Source organism: Schistocerca americana, chromosome 4 (assembly GCF_021461395.2).
Source record: "Schistocerca americana isolate TAMUIC-IGC-003095 chromosome 4, iqSchAmer2.1, whole genome shotgun sequence".
Lineage (NCBI taxonomy): Eukaryota > Metazoa > Arthropoda > Insecta > Orthoptera > Acrididae > Schistocerca > Schistocerca americana.
In genome coordinates this window covers 515,902,221-515,919,475 of record NC_060122.1, presented here as the reverse complement: position 1 = coordinate 515,919,475, position 17,255 = coordinate 515,902,221, and positions in this window count along the sequence as shown.

The window sequence follows — 17,255 nt, the reverse complement described above, 5'->3', positions numbered from 1 at the left end:
AAGTAAAATTCACTTAATTTTCATATTAATCTGTGTTGTTAAGTATAGTTCTTCTTAACGCTTACAATTACGCGTCAACTGAAATCAGGCCATTACATCTTCATTGTGAGAATAGTGGAAATTACCAAGAAAGTGGCATGAAAAAAATTTCAACTATTTGACAAGGAAGAATATTTTAAGATAACTGTTGAGAGATAAAAAAATATGACAATGTTCATAAGTTTTCAACAATATAGTGTCTTGTGATCGAAACCAGAGAGCTTAGTGATATAAGAATGGTACTCTAAAAATGAAACAATTAGCACGCCTCTGAAAATATGAAAGGACAGATAAGAAGAGCCATCAACAAAAATGAGTGAGAACATAACTGAAATTGTGTTCTTACTATCAATGCCAGCTACCCTACCTGTTGCTCGGATTTGTAAAGAACTCTCGCAGCTGCTTGTGCTCAATACATTAAAAACCGTTGACTTAGGCACTCACTTACTTTCTCAGATTTTGTTTTTCATTAACTTCTGCCAGTGATAGCTGACAACACGTCTCCTTTCAATATTAACAGGATTCCATATTACAATAGCGCTAGTGTATGCTCCTTGCAGGAACCATTTAACATCTTAATTGGTTTGGGTTAAGAACTAATTTAGAAAGAGTAGGCATTGCTTGCTGGGTAAACAGAAAATAAAATTGTGAAGAAGCTGCAAATCGCATATAATTCTATTACCGGTTTCATCTACATCTACATCTACATTTATATTCTGCAAGCCACCCAACGGTGTGTGGCGGAGGGCACTTTACGTGCCACGGTCATTACCTCCCTTTTCTGTTCCAGTCGCGTATGGTTCGCGGGAAGAACGACTGTCTGAAAGCCTCCGTACGCGCTCGAATCTCTCTAATTTTACATTCGTGATCTCCTCGGGAGGTATAAGTGGGGGGAAGCAATATATTCGATTCCTTATCCAGAAACGCACCCTCTCGAAACCTGGCGAGCAAGCTACACCGCGATGCAGAGCGCCTCTCTTGCAGAGTCTGCCACTTGAGTTTGCTAAACATCTCCGTAACGCTATCACGGTATCCCACACTGATGAGCAATACTCAAGTATAGGTCGAACGAGTGTTTTTTAAGCCACCTCCTTTGTTGATGGACTACATTTTCTGGGGACTCTCCCAATGAATCTCAACCTGGCACCCGCCTTACCGACAATTAATTTTATATGATCATTCCACTTCAAATCGTTCCGCACGCATACTCCCAGATATTTTACAGAAGTAACTGCTACCAGTGTTTGTTCCGCTATCATATAATCATACAATAAAGGATCCTTCTTTCTATGTATTCGCAATACATTACGTTTGTCTATGTTAAGGGTCAGTTGCCACTCCCTACACCAAGTGCCTATCCGCTGCAGATCTTCCTGCATTTCGCTACAATTTTCTAATGCTGCAACTTCTCTGTATACTCCAGCATCATCTGCGAAAAGCCGCATGGAAGTTCCGACACTATGTACTAGTTCATTTATATATATTGTGAAAAGCAATGGTCCCATAACACTCCCCTGTGGCCCCCCAGAGGTTACTTTAACGTCTGTAGACGTCTCCCCATTGATGACAACATGCTGTGCTCTGTTTGCTAAAAACTCTTCAATCCAGCCACACAGCTGGTCTGATATTCTGTAGGCTCTTACTTTGTTTATCAGGCGACAGTGCGGAACTGCATCGAACGCCTCCCGGAAGTCAAGCAAAATAGCATCTACCTGGGAGCCTGTATCTAATATTTTCTGGGTCTCATGAATAAATAAAGCGAGTTGGGTCTCACACGATCGCTGTTTCCGGAATCCATGTTGATTCCTACAGAGTAGATTCTGGGTTTCCAAAAACGACATGATACGCGAGCAAAAAACATGTTCTAAAATTCTACAACAGATCGACGTCAGAGATATAGGTCTATAGTTTTGCGCATCTGCTCGACGACCCTTCTTGAAGACTGGGACTACCTGTGCTCTTTTCCAATCATTTGGAACCTTCCGTTCCTCTAGAGACTTGCGGTACACGGCTGTTAGAAGGGGAGCAAGTTCTTTCGCGTACTCTGTGTACAATCGAATTGGTATCCCGTCAGGTCCAGTGGACTTTCCTCTGTTGAGTGATTCCAGTTGCTTTTCTATTCCTTGGACACTTATTTCGATGTCAGCCATTTTTTCGTTTGTGCAAGGATTAAGAGAAGGAACTGCAGTGCGGTCTTCCTCTGTGAAACAGCTTTGGAAAAAGGTGTTTAGTATTTCAGCTTTACGCGTGTCATCCTCTGTTTCAATGCCATCATCATCCCGGAGTGTCTGGATATGCTGTTTCGAGCCACTTTCTGATTTAACGTAAGACCAGAACTTCCTAGGATTTTCTGTCAAGTCGATACATAGAATTTTACATTCGAATTCACTGAACGCTTCACGCATAGCCCTCTTTAGGCTAACTTTGACATCGTTTAGCTTCTGTTTGTCTGAGAGGTTTTGGCTGCGTTTACGCTTGGAGTGAAGCTCTCTTTGCTTTCGCAGTAGTTTCCTAACATTGTTGTTGAACCGCGGTGGGTTTTTCCCGTCCCTCACAGTTTTACTCGGCACGTACCTGTCTAAAACGCGATTTACGATTGCCTTGAACTTTTTCCATAAACACTCAACATTGTCAGTGTCGCAACAGAAATTTTCGTTTTGATCTGTTAGGTAGTCTGAAATCTGCCTTCTGTTACTCTTGCTAAACAGATAAGCCTTCCTCCCTTTTTTTATATTCCTACTAACTTCCATATTCAGGGATGCTGCAACTCCCTTGTGATCACTGATTCCCTGTTGTGTACATACAGAGTCGAAAAGTTCGGGTCTGTTTGTTCTCAGTAGGACCAAGATGATATCTCCACGAGTCGGTTCTCTGTTTAATTGCTCGAGGTAATTCTCGGATAGTGCACTGAGTATAATGTAACTCGATGCTCTGTCCCTACCACCCGTCCTAAACATCTGAGTGTCCCAGTCTATATCTGGTAAATTGAAATCTCCACCTAAGACTATAACATGCTGAGGAAATTTATGTGAAATGTATTCCAAATTTTCTCTCAGTTGTTCTGCCACTAATGCTGCTGAGTCGGGAGGTCGGTAAAAGGAGCCAACTATTAACCTAGCTCGATTGTTGAGTGTAACCTCCACCCATAATAATTCACAGGAGCTATCCACTTCTACTTCACTACAGGATAAACTACTACTAACAGCGACAAACACGCCACTACCAGTTGCATGCAATCTATCCTTTCTAAGCACCGTCTGTGCCTTTGGAAAAATTTCGGCAGAATTTATCTCTGGCTTAAGCCAACTTTCTGTACCGATAACGATTTCAGATTCGGTGCTTTCTATCAGCGCTTGAAGTTCCGGTACTTCACCAATGCAGCTTCGACAGTTTACAATTACAATACCGATTGCTGCTCGGTCCCCACAGCACTCTTTGAGGCTGTTGCCCTTTCTGTACTTGCCCGAGGCCATCTAACCTAAAAAACCGCCCAGTCCACGCCACACAACCCCTGCTACCCCTGTAGCCGCTTGCTGCGTGTAGTGGACTCCTGACCTGTCCAGCGGAACCCGAAACCCCACCACCCTATGGCGCAAGTCGAGGAATCTGCAGCCCACGCGTTCGTTCGTCATATATGAGCATCTTCAGAAATTTAGTGCCATTGCATGCACTTTATGTGCATCTGGCTGTTTACAGCGCCCTTTGTCAGAATTAAAATTAATTATGTCTGACGCTGGTGCCGAATACAGCCAGATGCATGTAACACGTGCGACTTGGCTAGTAAATTCCTGAAGTTACTCGCGTCTGAAGAGAGAAACCGGTGATAAAGGATATTGTCTACAATTTGCGTATCCTCCACAAGTTTAAGAAGTAATTGTTTCGTTACAGTCTAATGAAAGTAGCTGTACGCTCAAGAGGTACCGCTTAATCTGGTTCCTGCCCGCGTGACAGTCAGACAAACGTTAGTGTCCGGCATGATCGAGAATCTCGCCCGGCTGGTTCTTCGCCATCCGTAATTTGGGGACCCGATATCATCGTCGCTCTTTCACTGTCGGTATCGCCGCGTAATTCGAAACGTGAACACAAGAGCCCCTGTTAACAAGCCGTGTCTTCGCCTCATTCTGGCGGCACCGGCCTCGGACACCAAATAAGTCAGTGAGCGGCGGGTGCCCAGCCGGCTTCGTGGAAAGGCGACCCAGCTTGACGTAGCAGCGTAGGCAGTGTCCTGTCCACTGGAGGTTAGCTTCCCTAATTAAAGGTACGAAGGGACGAGTAATGCCGCTGTTACCACTGTCGTAACTGGGGCGCCGTCAGATGCTATCTGGACGCACCTGCGACCGCGAGGAACAACATCATTTGTGTAGCGTCTCTGATAGCACCCTCTGCCACTTATAACGCAGGGGCTCCCGCCGCAGGCAGCCCACTCATCTGTCTTCGTTGTCTGTTATCGGGGTGCCCCCGATCCAGCTACCTAGCTGCCAGTGTGCAGGGAGATGGTATGTAGGGGCTGAAGATAACGAAACGAGCCACTGTCGTAGCTGCTGCTTCGAGGCACTCACACACTTCACTTGCCATCAACTGACTGGAGAAATGATTTTGAGTATTTCTCCAGTAAGTTGTTAGTTGATGGTTGGAGAGTCAACATTGAGGTTACAGGTAATCTGCGAACACCAGTTGTAGATGTTGGCCACTGATAAATCGTGTGTACGGATAGCATTAACCCTCTCGGCATCAGCTGAGGCCAGAAGATGGGGCACTGAAGGACCTAAATTGGTAGCGATACAGTAAATGATATCATAAGGACGCCTGTATGTGTTTCATTTTCTTACACTGGAAAGCAAAAGTTGTCTGAAACGCACTTTCTGAAATCCTTAAGTTATCAGGGATAACACACAGTCTGCGAACTTCTGGGAAGCCAGACTGTAATTAAAAGAGTCGTTGGATATGAAAGGGATATAGTTGTGGAGAAAGGAGTGAAAAAACTCCGTGGATTTTCCCCGTCTTACTCAGTCTGTACGTTGAACAAGAAGTAAAGGAAAATAAGAAGAAATCTGGGAAAATACAGACTAAGACAAAAAAAAAGGCGCACCACGAAGGAATTATCCGAACGGGACAGATATCAGCAGATGTGATAAACATGTACAGACTAACAAATGATAACGATATCAGACAGACTGTATGGTTTGTTCAATTATTATTATTTAATCGTATGGCTAGGGCCCCCCGTCGGGCAGACCGTTCCCCGACACAACCGGGAATAGAACCCGGGCTCAGAGGATTGACAATCCATCACGCTGACCATTCAGCCACCGGGGGCGGACAGGTTTGTTCAAGAGACAGAGCTTCACAAACTCAGTAAGTGAATGAAGTGTTGATCCACCTCTGGCCCTTATGCAAGCAGTTGTTCGTCTTGTCATTGACTGATGGAGTTTTTGGATGTCCTCCTGGGGGATATCATGTCAAATTCTTGCCACTTGGCGCGTTAGATCGTCAAAATCCCTTGCTGGTTGGAGGGCCCTTCCCGTAATGTTCTCAACTGGGGAGAGATCCGGAGAGATTAGCGCTAAAGGTATGGTTTGGAAGGCACGAAGACAAGCAGTAGAAACTCTCACTGTGTGCGGACGGGCATTATCTTGCTGAAATGTAAGCCCAGGATGAAGGGCAACAAAACGGGGCGTAGATTATCGTCGACATACCACTCTGACAGCCAAAAGTGTCCTGCTATGAAAAGAAATAACACCCCGGCCTATCATTCCTGGTTGTTGGGCCATATGGCGGGCGACTATCAGGTTGGTGTGCCACCGTTCTCTGTGGCGTCACCAGGCACCTCTTTGGTCTGGAATCTCATTGACTGGGCCCGCATCTCGTGGTCGTGCGGTAGCGTTCTCGCTTCCCACGCCCGGGTTCCCGGGTTCGATTCCCGGCGGGGTCAGGGATTTTCTCTGCCTCGTGATGGCTGGGTGTTGTGTGATGTCCTTAGGTTAGTTAGGTTTAAGTAGTTCTAAGTTCTAGGGGACTGATGACCATAGATGTTCAGTCCCATAGTGCTCAGAGCCATTTGAACCATTTCTCATTGACTGGAGTAGAATTGTCTCCAGTGATGAGTCCCGCTTCGAAATGAGCCCCAATGAGCAGTGGAGACGCGTTTGGAGATGATCCAAACAGTGATGGGACAGCAACGTTCATACGACCCGACAGCAGGGAGTGATGGTCTTGTGTGTCATTTCTTTTCGTAGCAGAACCCCTTTGGTTGTCTGTCTGTGGCACTCTTACAGCACAGTGGTACGTCGACAATTTTCTACGACTCGTTTTGTTGCCATGCTAGACTTACATTTCAGCAATATAATGCCCATCCACACACAGCCAGAGCTACTATTACCTGTCTTCGTGCTTGCCAAACCCTACCTTGGCCATCGAGGTCGCCGGCTCTCTTCCCAGTTAAGAACGTTCGGAACTGAGGATTTTGACGATCCAACGCCCAATTGAACAGAATTTGGCACGGTATTCCTCAGGAGGACATCCAACAACTCTATCGATCAGTGCCAAGCAGAAAAACTACTTGCATTAGGGCCATACGAGTATCAACGCGTTATTGACTTGCTGAAGTTGCGAAGTTCTTTCTCCTGAATAAATCAAGCAGTTTTTCTAAGCTTGTAATCATTTATTTGTATGCACATGTGCATCCCATCTACCCATTTAAATGCAGATGTGGAAGCGTCTCATATTAGCTAAGACTCGCCCTCATATCCTGCCTGATGGTCTCTAACATTTCTTTTGAAACATACCAGATGAGTGCCAAAATTCACTTAGCCTTGATGAAGCCTGTGTCCCCTCCTACAAACGATATATCAGGTTTCCACCGCTCGAAATATTTTTACCTATCTACATAGCATAGATTCTACAAGTCATTAACAGTTTCTCGGAGGTATATGGCGCCCGATATCGATGGGCCTGTAAACAGCGCCAGACAATTTCTCAGATATGTTCCACCACGTTCAGATCAGGCAAATTTGGTGGCCAAGACTTCAAAGTTAGTTCACCGCCTTGGTCTTCAAACCACTGTATCACAATTCAGGCCTTGTGACATGCACATTTATCTTGCAAGAAGATGCAAATTAGAAATTTGTGGTGAGGTCTTATGGGGCCAAACTGCTGAGGTCATCGATCCCTAAGCTTACGCACTACTTAATCTAATTTAAACTAACTTACACTAAGGACAACACACACACCCATGCCCGAGGGAGGACTCGAATCTCTAACGGGGGGAGCAGCGCGGACTGTGACAAGGCACCTTAAACGACGCGGCTACCCCGCGCGGCAAGAAGATGCCATCAAGCATGAAGGGATGAATGTGGTCAGCAGTAATGCTCACGTAGTCCACAGCTGTCACAGTGCCTTCGGTTCCTACCACAGCTCAAGAGAGTGTCCTCCAATAGCAAAAAATGGTTCAAATGGCTCTGAGCTTTATGGAACTTAACATCTGAGGTCATCAGGACCCTAGAAGTGAGAACTGCTTTAAACCCAATTAACCTAAGGACATCACACACATCCATGCCCGAGGCAGGATTCGAACCAGCGACCGAAGCGCCTAGAACCGCTCGGCCACACCGGCCGGCCCTCCAATAGCATAACACTGTCTTGACCCTGCCTCCCTGCATATTTGAAGCACCTGTTCCCCAGAATGACAGCATATCTGGACACAATCGTCCACGTGGTGTAAGAAAACTGATTCATCCGATGAGGCGACACGTCTCCATTGATTCTGTGGACACTGCAGTCATAGCTGACGATGTTGTTGGGCAACGTGGAAACGTATAGGGCTCGTCTACTTTGGAAACCCATGTTCAACAAAGTGCGCTCAACAGTTTGCTACAAAACAATGGTGCCTGCAACATCATTTTTCTCCGTCGTCCTATCTACCAAAGATCGGCGCTTACCACGTTTTACACAGCAGCCAAGCATTTGATCTACACGTTCTGTCATGAGGCGCAGACGGCCAACACCTTGTCGCCTGCTGGTCATTTCACCGTCCTTCAACTACTATCCATACATATTTACAATACTATCCATAGATATTTACAATAGCACGCGAACAGCCGACCAATTTCACAGTTTCCAAGATGCTCGTTCAAAGACGCTGGACCGTAACAACCTGCCCTTTATGAAAGTCGCTCATGTCAGTCTATTTCCCCTTTTTGCGTCCCGTATCGACCCTAGAATGATTCACTTTTCGTCTTTGCGCCGCCTCAAGTGCCTGCAACGCCATTAGACCACATTCAACCTCGCGGTATATGGTCTCAATCATCAGTGTATCAGTCCCTCGTTTTTAGGAAGACATTTACTACTTTCTTCCTTTTGTTACGAGTTACATTCATTATGAGAATATAGTGGCAAATTCATAGGAAGTGATTAAATAACTGACAGAACCTATTTTGTAAACTACATCTCCGTTATTTTACTGTCGCAAGGCAGCAGTTACTTGGAGTCATCGTAACTAAATCAGAAGGGAAAAATAACTGCTTGCGACGAGAACTACACGGAACATTTAGTTCACAATTTACTCCCCAGCAGCGCATAAATTACTGGCTGACACTTGGAAGTTTGCCTGATGTGCCCACCTCACAGATAAAATAACATAGAACTGATCGACAAAGTTGTCGTAGATTATCTTGCTTTTCTTGTAAACGTCAATATAAATCCTGGGAAGATGGATGTTATTGCGCAGATTTGTTCCGCAGCTTGTTTCCAAGATCGCCTGACGTGCTTTTAAATCAACGCCCCGTAAATAATGACAGGTGAAATGTCAGATGAAACGCAGGTACGCTTAGCACGAAAACAGCTCGTTCTTTATGCAGTCCAATGTGACTGATGTTGAGCCATCCGATACTACAGTGAAAGCACATGTGTTCTTCCACTTCCGCTTCTGGACAGAAATGACTCCAGACTATGAAGTCAAAGAACGAAGCCTTATAGTTTTGCTTTGTTTTTTCTTCATGCCTCATCTTACTATGGCCAATTAACTGCATTTCATTATCTTCTGAGAAACCTCAATTGTAACGTAAAACTTATTTTTTAATCGGTACGTTGTAATAATGTACGATTATCAGTGTTATCCTCGTGCTGACCATGTAACACCATAACTCTTGTGCTCTACTGATTTGTTTTGCTTTGGTTTAATGTTATAACATTGAGTATCTGTAAATGTGTTTGAATCGATAACGTAAAATTGTATACTCCTTTCTTTGTTAAAACTTTGGTGTCGTGGTTTGATTCTATGCAATGTAGTATATCTGTCATTTAAATTCTTTGTCCCATTTGGAGGGAACAAAACTTACTATATATAATTGTAATTTCTGTATGAATAATTTTTTGTAGAATGTCAATATGTGCAAATGTTCTGTTTTATTTAATGCATTTGGTTGCTGTTATGTAAATTGCGGATCCTCGCTTAGGATTCTTAGTTCGTTTGTATGTAAAAGGTGTAGTGGTTCCCCTCGGGAACGGAACTGTGTAGCGCGCGCAAATTGTTGTTGGCCTAGGTAGAAAAGGTGAAACAAGAGTCAATCGGGGACGAGCTACCAAACTGTGCACTGCCATGTAAAAGTGGCATATTGTCCTGGTTCCGAGAGAGGCTTTTTCTGCTACTTTCCAATGCCTCGGATGGATGGATAAATAGCTGGAACGATTCTGGAATTGGTATTCATCCTCGTCACCAAGAAGGGCCAGAGTCCAGCAATTCTGTCTGCAAATCCGCTTACCAACATGAAGTTGCCACCACATTTTGCAATCACTATAAAGGAGTACTATAATAATGTACAGTGAAGGATCAGCTTATTGGGCGATTTAGTGTGCACAAATGTAAGGTAACTTATAACTGAATTTATGTACTTACCTTCATTTTTTTCCCTATCACAACACCTCTCAGGTTCCTCTCCATTTAAACTAAGATCACCGAGTGTCCTATTTTGTGGAAGAAATGAGAGCCTCAAAGTTAGACAGTTAATTACATAATGTTGTTTGATCTTTAATGAGAAGGGAATATTCAGATTTACTGTGGGTTTAGAGAAATTGTGGGAAGCAGTAAATGTAGTTTTGTGAAGTTTCAAAGTCTCCTATTTAATCCTTTACTTGCAAGCAGAAGACTGTGGTAATAAAGAAAATTTGTAGTTTTTTTTAAGATTAAAAGCTCTTAAAACTGAGGCTTATAAAGTTTTGCTTAGTAAATGATCACATTGCTGCATGTAGTAAACTTTAAAAGGTGAGTTAGTTTCTTGCAAATTTGTCAACATTGTGCTTCACTGTAGTAAAAGTGGAAAACTGCAATAGTAGAAAATTATATGTTCATGATTGCTAAGTGTTAGTCTCTCTTGTGCATTGGAAGTGCATATTAATAGTATAACAGGATCCACAGTTTGTCTATTGTGCTAATGCTAGGTAACAAGTAACAGGAAGACCACTATTTATGAAAACCATAATTCCTTTATTCAAAAGATAGTAGAAGCAATCTGTTAGTGGATTCCAATTAACTCTCATTTTAAATAGTAAAGTATTTAACTGAAAGAGACTTAACCTATGTCCAATTTATGATCCTGCAGTGAATGTTAATAGTAATGTTACAAAGACCATTCAGTTTGAACAAGCCCTGAAAGTAATAGTGTGTTCCGGTATCTGTTATATTTTGCCAATAGTTTGTGCGGCTCTAGCTGTTAGCTTCAATCTCACCGTAAACGTTTGTATGTGTCAGAGTTCATTGAACTCGCGTGTGACAAAGTATAGGTTGTGTTTATCCGTTAAAGTTACTAACAACTATTATCTTGAACAAGAATGTTAATCATTCTCTTGACTAATTAGGCTGGCGACCGTTTTCTTTATCCGTTAAACAGTGCAGATAGACAAAAATTTTGTTTGTTACTGTTCAAATATTTACGCAATTCTGAATTTCATTTCCGATAAGCCACCCCCGTTAGGTACAACTCGGTCAACACAACAAAATTCCTCTCCGAGGGTAACACTGCTCTGTTGCTTTATACCATAATTGTTTTAACTAGATAGTTATATTTCACGACCTGCCTCCTACTTTAAGGTTATGGTATAGCAGTAGCAGACGGTAGTGTTATAACCAGAACACCGCATGAATAAAAAGTCGATGAGTTATCTCTCATATGTGACGTCCAGTCCATACCGAAGTCACTGGTAAGTGAGTGCTAGCACAAATGGGCAGAGACCAGGTTGACTGAAGGAAGCACATCGACGTTCTCTTTACGTGATTTTACGAAACAAGTTCCGACCGTCCCCAACCTCTTGTTTCCGAACGTTGTACTTACTGATGTTTGGAGTAAGTTAGTAATTTGGGCGGCTGGTCGCATTTTCACAGCGCTTGCCGCACTGAGATAGCGACATACCGCAGCTAGTGACAGAGACAGTCGAATTTTAATAACCAGTTCTGTTTATAACAAAGATACTCATCTTTCTTATTGCTCTTGTTTGTTGTATGTTTATGGCTCGTTGCTCTCCTCCTTTATGTGATTCATCTTTTTATAACTGTCTAGAGGATGATCGGGATACTATTTCAATAACAAAGTGAAATCTGGTTGACTTTCTGCAGAAATACACATATATCTCACTTCGCAATAAAACTCAATAAACCACTCCTAGCTCATTCTCTATCCTCGCACATCCGACTCGTACAACAAACTCCTTAAATGAACAAATATTTCTCTCTAAGAACATGTAGCAAAGAAATTACTATCATATATCGATCTATTTATACAAAATAATATTTGGGACGCACATTTCACAAATAAAATACAATTAATTGTCTATCTTTTTTGAGAAGTCCATAATCATAGTTGTTATTGTATTATGTATTTATAAACATTAATGTTTAAACATTTCTGCATAGCTTTGTAGTAGTGGTTTTTTGGTTTTTACGTTTTCACCGTGTAGCGCTCACTTCATATGATCCATGATGGTAATACATTTAGCTCACTATAACCAGTTTTACTACAAGGTGAAAACCTACGCTAGTGTGCTCGAACTTTACCGGAACATAGTGTAGCACGAGAAGAGGGCTTTGTCTTTGCCATGGGACCATCGCCGTCGATGTGTCATAGCATTATTTATATTTCAAAGTAGGAATTGTGAAAGTTTACTTTGAGAAAGGAAACATCAAACAACTTTCAAGCCTGGGCTCCCAAATCTGGTGTCAGTTGCATTAAAACTCTTTTAAATGTGTGGTAACACTATTTGATCAAAATTATCCGTATCGTTATTGATGGACATTAATATGAGGTGTGTTCCTCCTTTTGATTTTATGAAGCCGTGAACTCGGCTGGGCCGGCCCGTGTGGCCGAGCGGTTGTAAGCGCTACAGTCTGGAACCGCGCGACCGCTTCTGTCGCAGGTTCGAATCCTGCCTCGGGCATGGATGTGTGTGATGTCCTTAGGTTAGTTAAGTTTAAGTAGTTCTAAGTTCTAGGGGACTGATGACCTCAGCCGTTAAGTCTCACAGTGCTCAGAGCCATTTGAACCATTTTTGAACTCGGCTAGAGACGCTTCTAGTGAACTATCTGAACGTCTGTAGGGCAATGGCAGCTCATTCTTCCTCAGGAGCCGAAACCAGAAAAGGTTGTAATAAAGGACGCCAGAGTCTCGAGCGACGTCCGAAATCGTCCCAAAAGTGTTCCACTGGGTTCATATTGGGACCCTGGGCAGGGCTGTCCATGTCAGGAGCCGTGTCACAGATGTGCTTTATGACAGGGTGCATTATCATGGTGATACGAACAACATCGTCTCCGAATTGTTCCTGTACTGCATACAAAATACTGTAAAATGTGTTCGTATTCTTCGGCATTTGACGTTTCCTTAAGAGCAATAAGGGGACCATACCGTTATGCCGTAACACCAGCTCCTCTGTACTTCACTGTTGCACTACACATGACGGCAGGTAACGTTCCCCAGGAATTTTCCAAACCCAAACCCTTCTGTCGGACTACCTCATGGTATAACATCATTCCTCACACTATCCACTGTCCAGTGATTTCACCTTTTCTACTACGTCAAGCGTCGCTTAGCACTGTCTACAGAAATATGTGGCTTATGAGAAGTTCCTCGACCATTATATCGCCTCTTTTTAACTCTCTACGTACGGTCATTACGCTAGTTGGATTGTTGGTAGCACTTTGGAACTCACGAGTGATTCATTCCTCTGATTTCAATCACTTTTCTTTTACGGCCAACCTCCGCAATGCTCACTCGTTCCTGTCCATCAGGACATGGTGTCTGACTGTTTAGCTGTGATTATTGATTCGCATTTCCGCTTCACAACCTCATCACCAACAGTCAGCTTGGGCAGCTTTATAAGGGTTGAAGTATACCTGATGGACTTGTCACTCAAGTGACATTCAAGGACTAGTCCACATTCGAAGTCGCTGAGCACTTCTGATCGATCCATTCTGCTGTTACTGCGTCTCTATTCGGCACAATACTCCCCAGAATCTTTAATACCCTTTGGGGCCGCATCTCGTGTTATCTCTTAATCAATACCGCCTTACATAGTGGTGCCCGAATACTTTTGATCAGATAGTGTGTGCTGTACGGACTTACCGCACCGGTAACACCGGTTCACGTCAGATCACCGAATTTCAGAGCTGTCGGCCTTGTCTAGTTCTTGGATGGGTCCTTGTCCGGTTATGCCGTCCGGGTCTGCCGAGTGCTGTTGGCAACTGTGGTGCACTCAGCCCTTGTGAGGCCAATTGAGGAACTACTTGACTGAGAAGTAGCGGCACCCGACCCAAGTACTAACAATGAGCTGACCACATGCCCCTTGGTATCGGCATCGGGTGACGCCTAAGGACTGAGGTTGACATGGCGGCCGGTCGGTATCGTTGGGCCTTCAAGGCCTGTTCGCAAGATGTTTTTTTTAAGTGTATATTGTAGTTATTAAACTTTCGTGCTTGAGTTGTAAGTCGAAAGATGAGACACAGTGCTTATAACGATGAAATTGCTTTCGTCAGAAGTGAGTTTCAAATTTTCTACCCGCGATCCATATTCGAATCTTCAATGATTTCTTTAAATCGCTTAGTGTAAATGCCTAGATTGTTCCTTCGAAAAGAACACGTTAGTTTTCCTGTCACCGTCTTCGTCCAGTCCTAGCTTATTTTCCGTCTCTAGAAACCTCGTCGTAGGCAGGACTTGATTCCCGAAGTTCCTTCCTACAACCGTCAGCGTGACGATATCTACTATGCTGGAGCTTATTGCGACATAAAGTATAACCGAAATAATTTTACTTGAAAGATGAGAAATTATTGGAATGATTCTTAGATACATGACAGTCTAATCATTCAAAGTAATGAACCTTTACTAGAACACAATGGTATCCCCAGCAGCAGTGCCGAATAATCTTATACACTGATGTGCAACTGATCGGGACACACCTACCTACTACGCAGCGCGGGATTAGCCAAGCGGTCTGTGCTGTAGTCCTGGGCTGCTGGTCCCGGCGGAGGTTCGAATCCTCCCTGGGGCATGGGTGTGTGTGTTCGTCCGTAGGATAATTTGAGTTAAGTAGTGTGTAAGCTTATGGAGTGATGACCTTGACAGTTAAGTCCCATAAGATTTCACACCCATTTGAACATTTTGAACCTACCCACTACCACGCAGCATACACTTTCGTTGTGATGACTGCAGCGACTGGCTGGCTGTAGTTCTAAAGAACGCAGCCAATGTTGGAGAGCGAGGCTGGATAAAGCATACTCAGAACTGCCCACGAAACGTGGAACGCCGTCGATACGAAATACAAGCTTCACACATCCCCGCCAAGAGATTAGGTGGCCTCGGAGGTTACGATTGTGCGGCGATCACCAAATGCGCAATAGAAAAAAAATACTACGAATATTAAGAGAATTTTACTTATTTCAAACGTGTCATTGCATTAACGGTTCTTGTGGCCCGTGTACCATGACCATTTAAACTGAAGTATTTAGATTTGTGATAAACAGAGGATTGATTGTTAGCTGGAAAATCCTCTCAAAGTATCTTACTGTATATTGGGTGTCTTGTTTGTCTTGACCGGCATAACTAAAAAAAAAAAAAAAATTCACGTCACTCACTATCTCTCTTTCGTCAGTGAGTTGCTCTGTCTCGTCACTGTCCAATGACGTTTTCTAACAATAGAATTTGTTTACATTAGTCAGCAGTGGCAGGTTTCACATCAAATAAACATTGTTTTTTCTGCAGTGTCAGCGTTTGGTGGGCTCTCACAATTTCAGAGTCCGTTGAATGAGTGTATCCTATCCATCAGTGAGATGTTTATCTTCAGTTTTGTGTGCTTTTCTGGGAAAACAGCCACCTTTTGCCATCTCGCACACAAAGTGCGCTCCAGCTAGTGCAAATGAGTTCTCACTCCATTTCCTAGTTGTCAAACTAGCTCACAGCATTTTCAAAAATTGTCTAGAATGTAATGTACTCAGGATTGGTTAGCCATCGCAACAGTAATGGCATACTTAGTAAATCACAGTTTGGATTTCAAAAATGCTGTTCCACTGAGACAGCAATATGCAATTCCACTGCCCACATAACAGAGTCATTAAATAGTAAAATGTCACCAATAGGAATTTTCTGTGAACCATGGCATTATGTTATAGAAATTACGATTCTATAGTATAAATGAAACAGCATATGAGTGGTTTAAGTTACCTACAGAACAGGAAGCAAAAAGTTTCTTTACAAGTTTTGAGACATTTAAGGAAGTTTCTCTCTTCTTCTAATTGGCGTGAAATTACATTAGACGTTCTACAGGGTTCTAGCATGGGTCCCCTTCTGTTCTTGATACATGTGAATGACCTCCCTTCTTATCTGAAACAAGAAGCTAAAGTGACTCCGTTGCTGACGATATAATCATCATTATTAATCCAGTAAAAGAACTCCAATAGAAAATTATACAAATAATGTCTTTGGAAAAGTTATTGAATGGTTTTTCTGCGAATGGGCTTGCTCTGAACTTTGGAGAAATACAGTACATCCTATTTTCTACTGCAAGGAGTACAGTTTTTTCAATAAATATAACAAATCAACAGAAGTCAGTACCCAGGGTAGAGCACACTAAGTTTTTGGGTGTAAATATAGATAAAATCTTAATTGGAAAATACATATTTAGGATCTCCTAAAGCGACTAGGTTCAGGAACTTTTGCAATCAGAATAATTGCTAATTTTGAGTATATATGAATTAGCAAGCTAACACACTTTGCATATTTTCACTCTCTGATGTCATGCAGAATAATATTTTGGGGTAACTCAACACTATGCAAAAAGTTGCACTGCTCAAAAGAAAGTGGTTAGAATAATGTGTGGGTCTCATAGTCGCACATCTTGTAGGCATCTCTTTAAAAGGTTAGGAATTCGTACAACAGCCCCGCAGTACATTTACTTAGTAATGAAATTTGTTCTCAACAACATGGACCAGTTTAAAAACAACAGTGACATTCACGATTTTAATACCGGAAGAAAGAAAGACTTACACTATCCTCTACTTAACCTATCTTTGGCACAGAAAGGGGTAAAATATGCTGCTGTAAAACTTTTCGATAAATTAACAGATGAAATAAAATGTGTGACAGACAGCAGTAACAGTTTTAAAAATAAATTGAAATCATATCTCCTTGACAACTCCTATCCATAGATGAATTCTTGAATAGGAATAAATAAATCTATAGGTATAACATACGCATTTTGTGCCATTAAAGGGAATGGGGTAGGTAATAAAAATTTTAAGGTTAAAAAAATATTCAAATGTGCATTTCTTATGCACTTGACACGTTGCACATCATAATTTACCGCGAGATCGATCAATGGAACTAACTAACTAACTTCGCAATGCTGCTTTCTATGGGAGATGCTGTCTCAGTTTCTCTATAATGACCCGACTTACTCGGGCGCCTGTGCACGGTAACAACCTCTATCCAGTAGTCAGGGACCCTTTGGACGCCCCCCAGAAGCCTTTCCAAGAACGTATCCTGTGGGTGGAGCCTGACTCTATCAATGGGCATTCTTGCTCATCATCTCGCACTGCTTACGTCATTTTTCACTGTTACATCGCATACAAATACGAATTAAAAGTAAGAGAACAGGAAGACTGCAGCAGGTACTCACTGACAATTAATAGTACTGTGGTACGTCAATTTTATAAGTGTGAATCAAGTATTCTGATGAAATGGGAG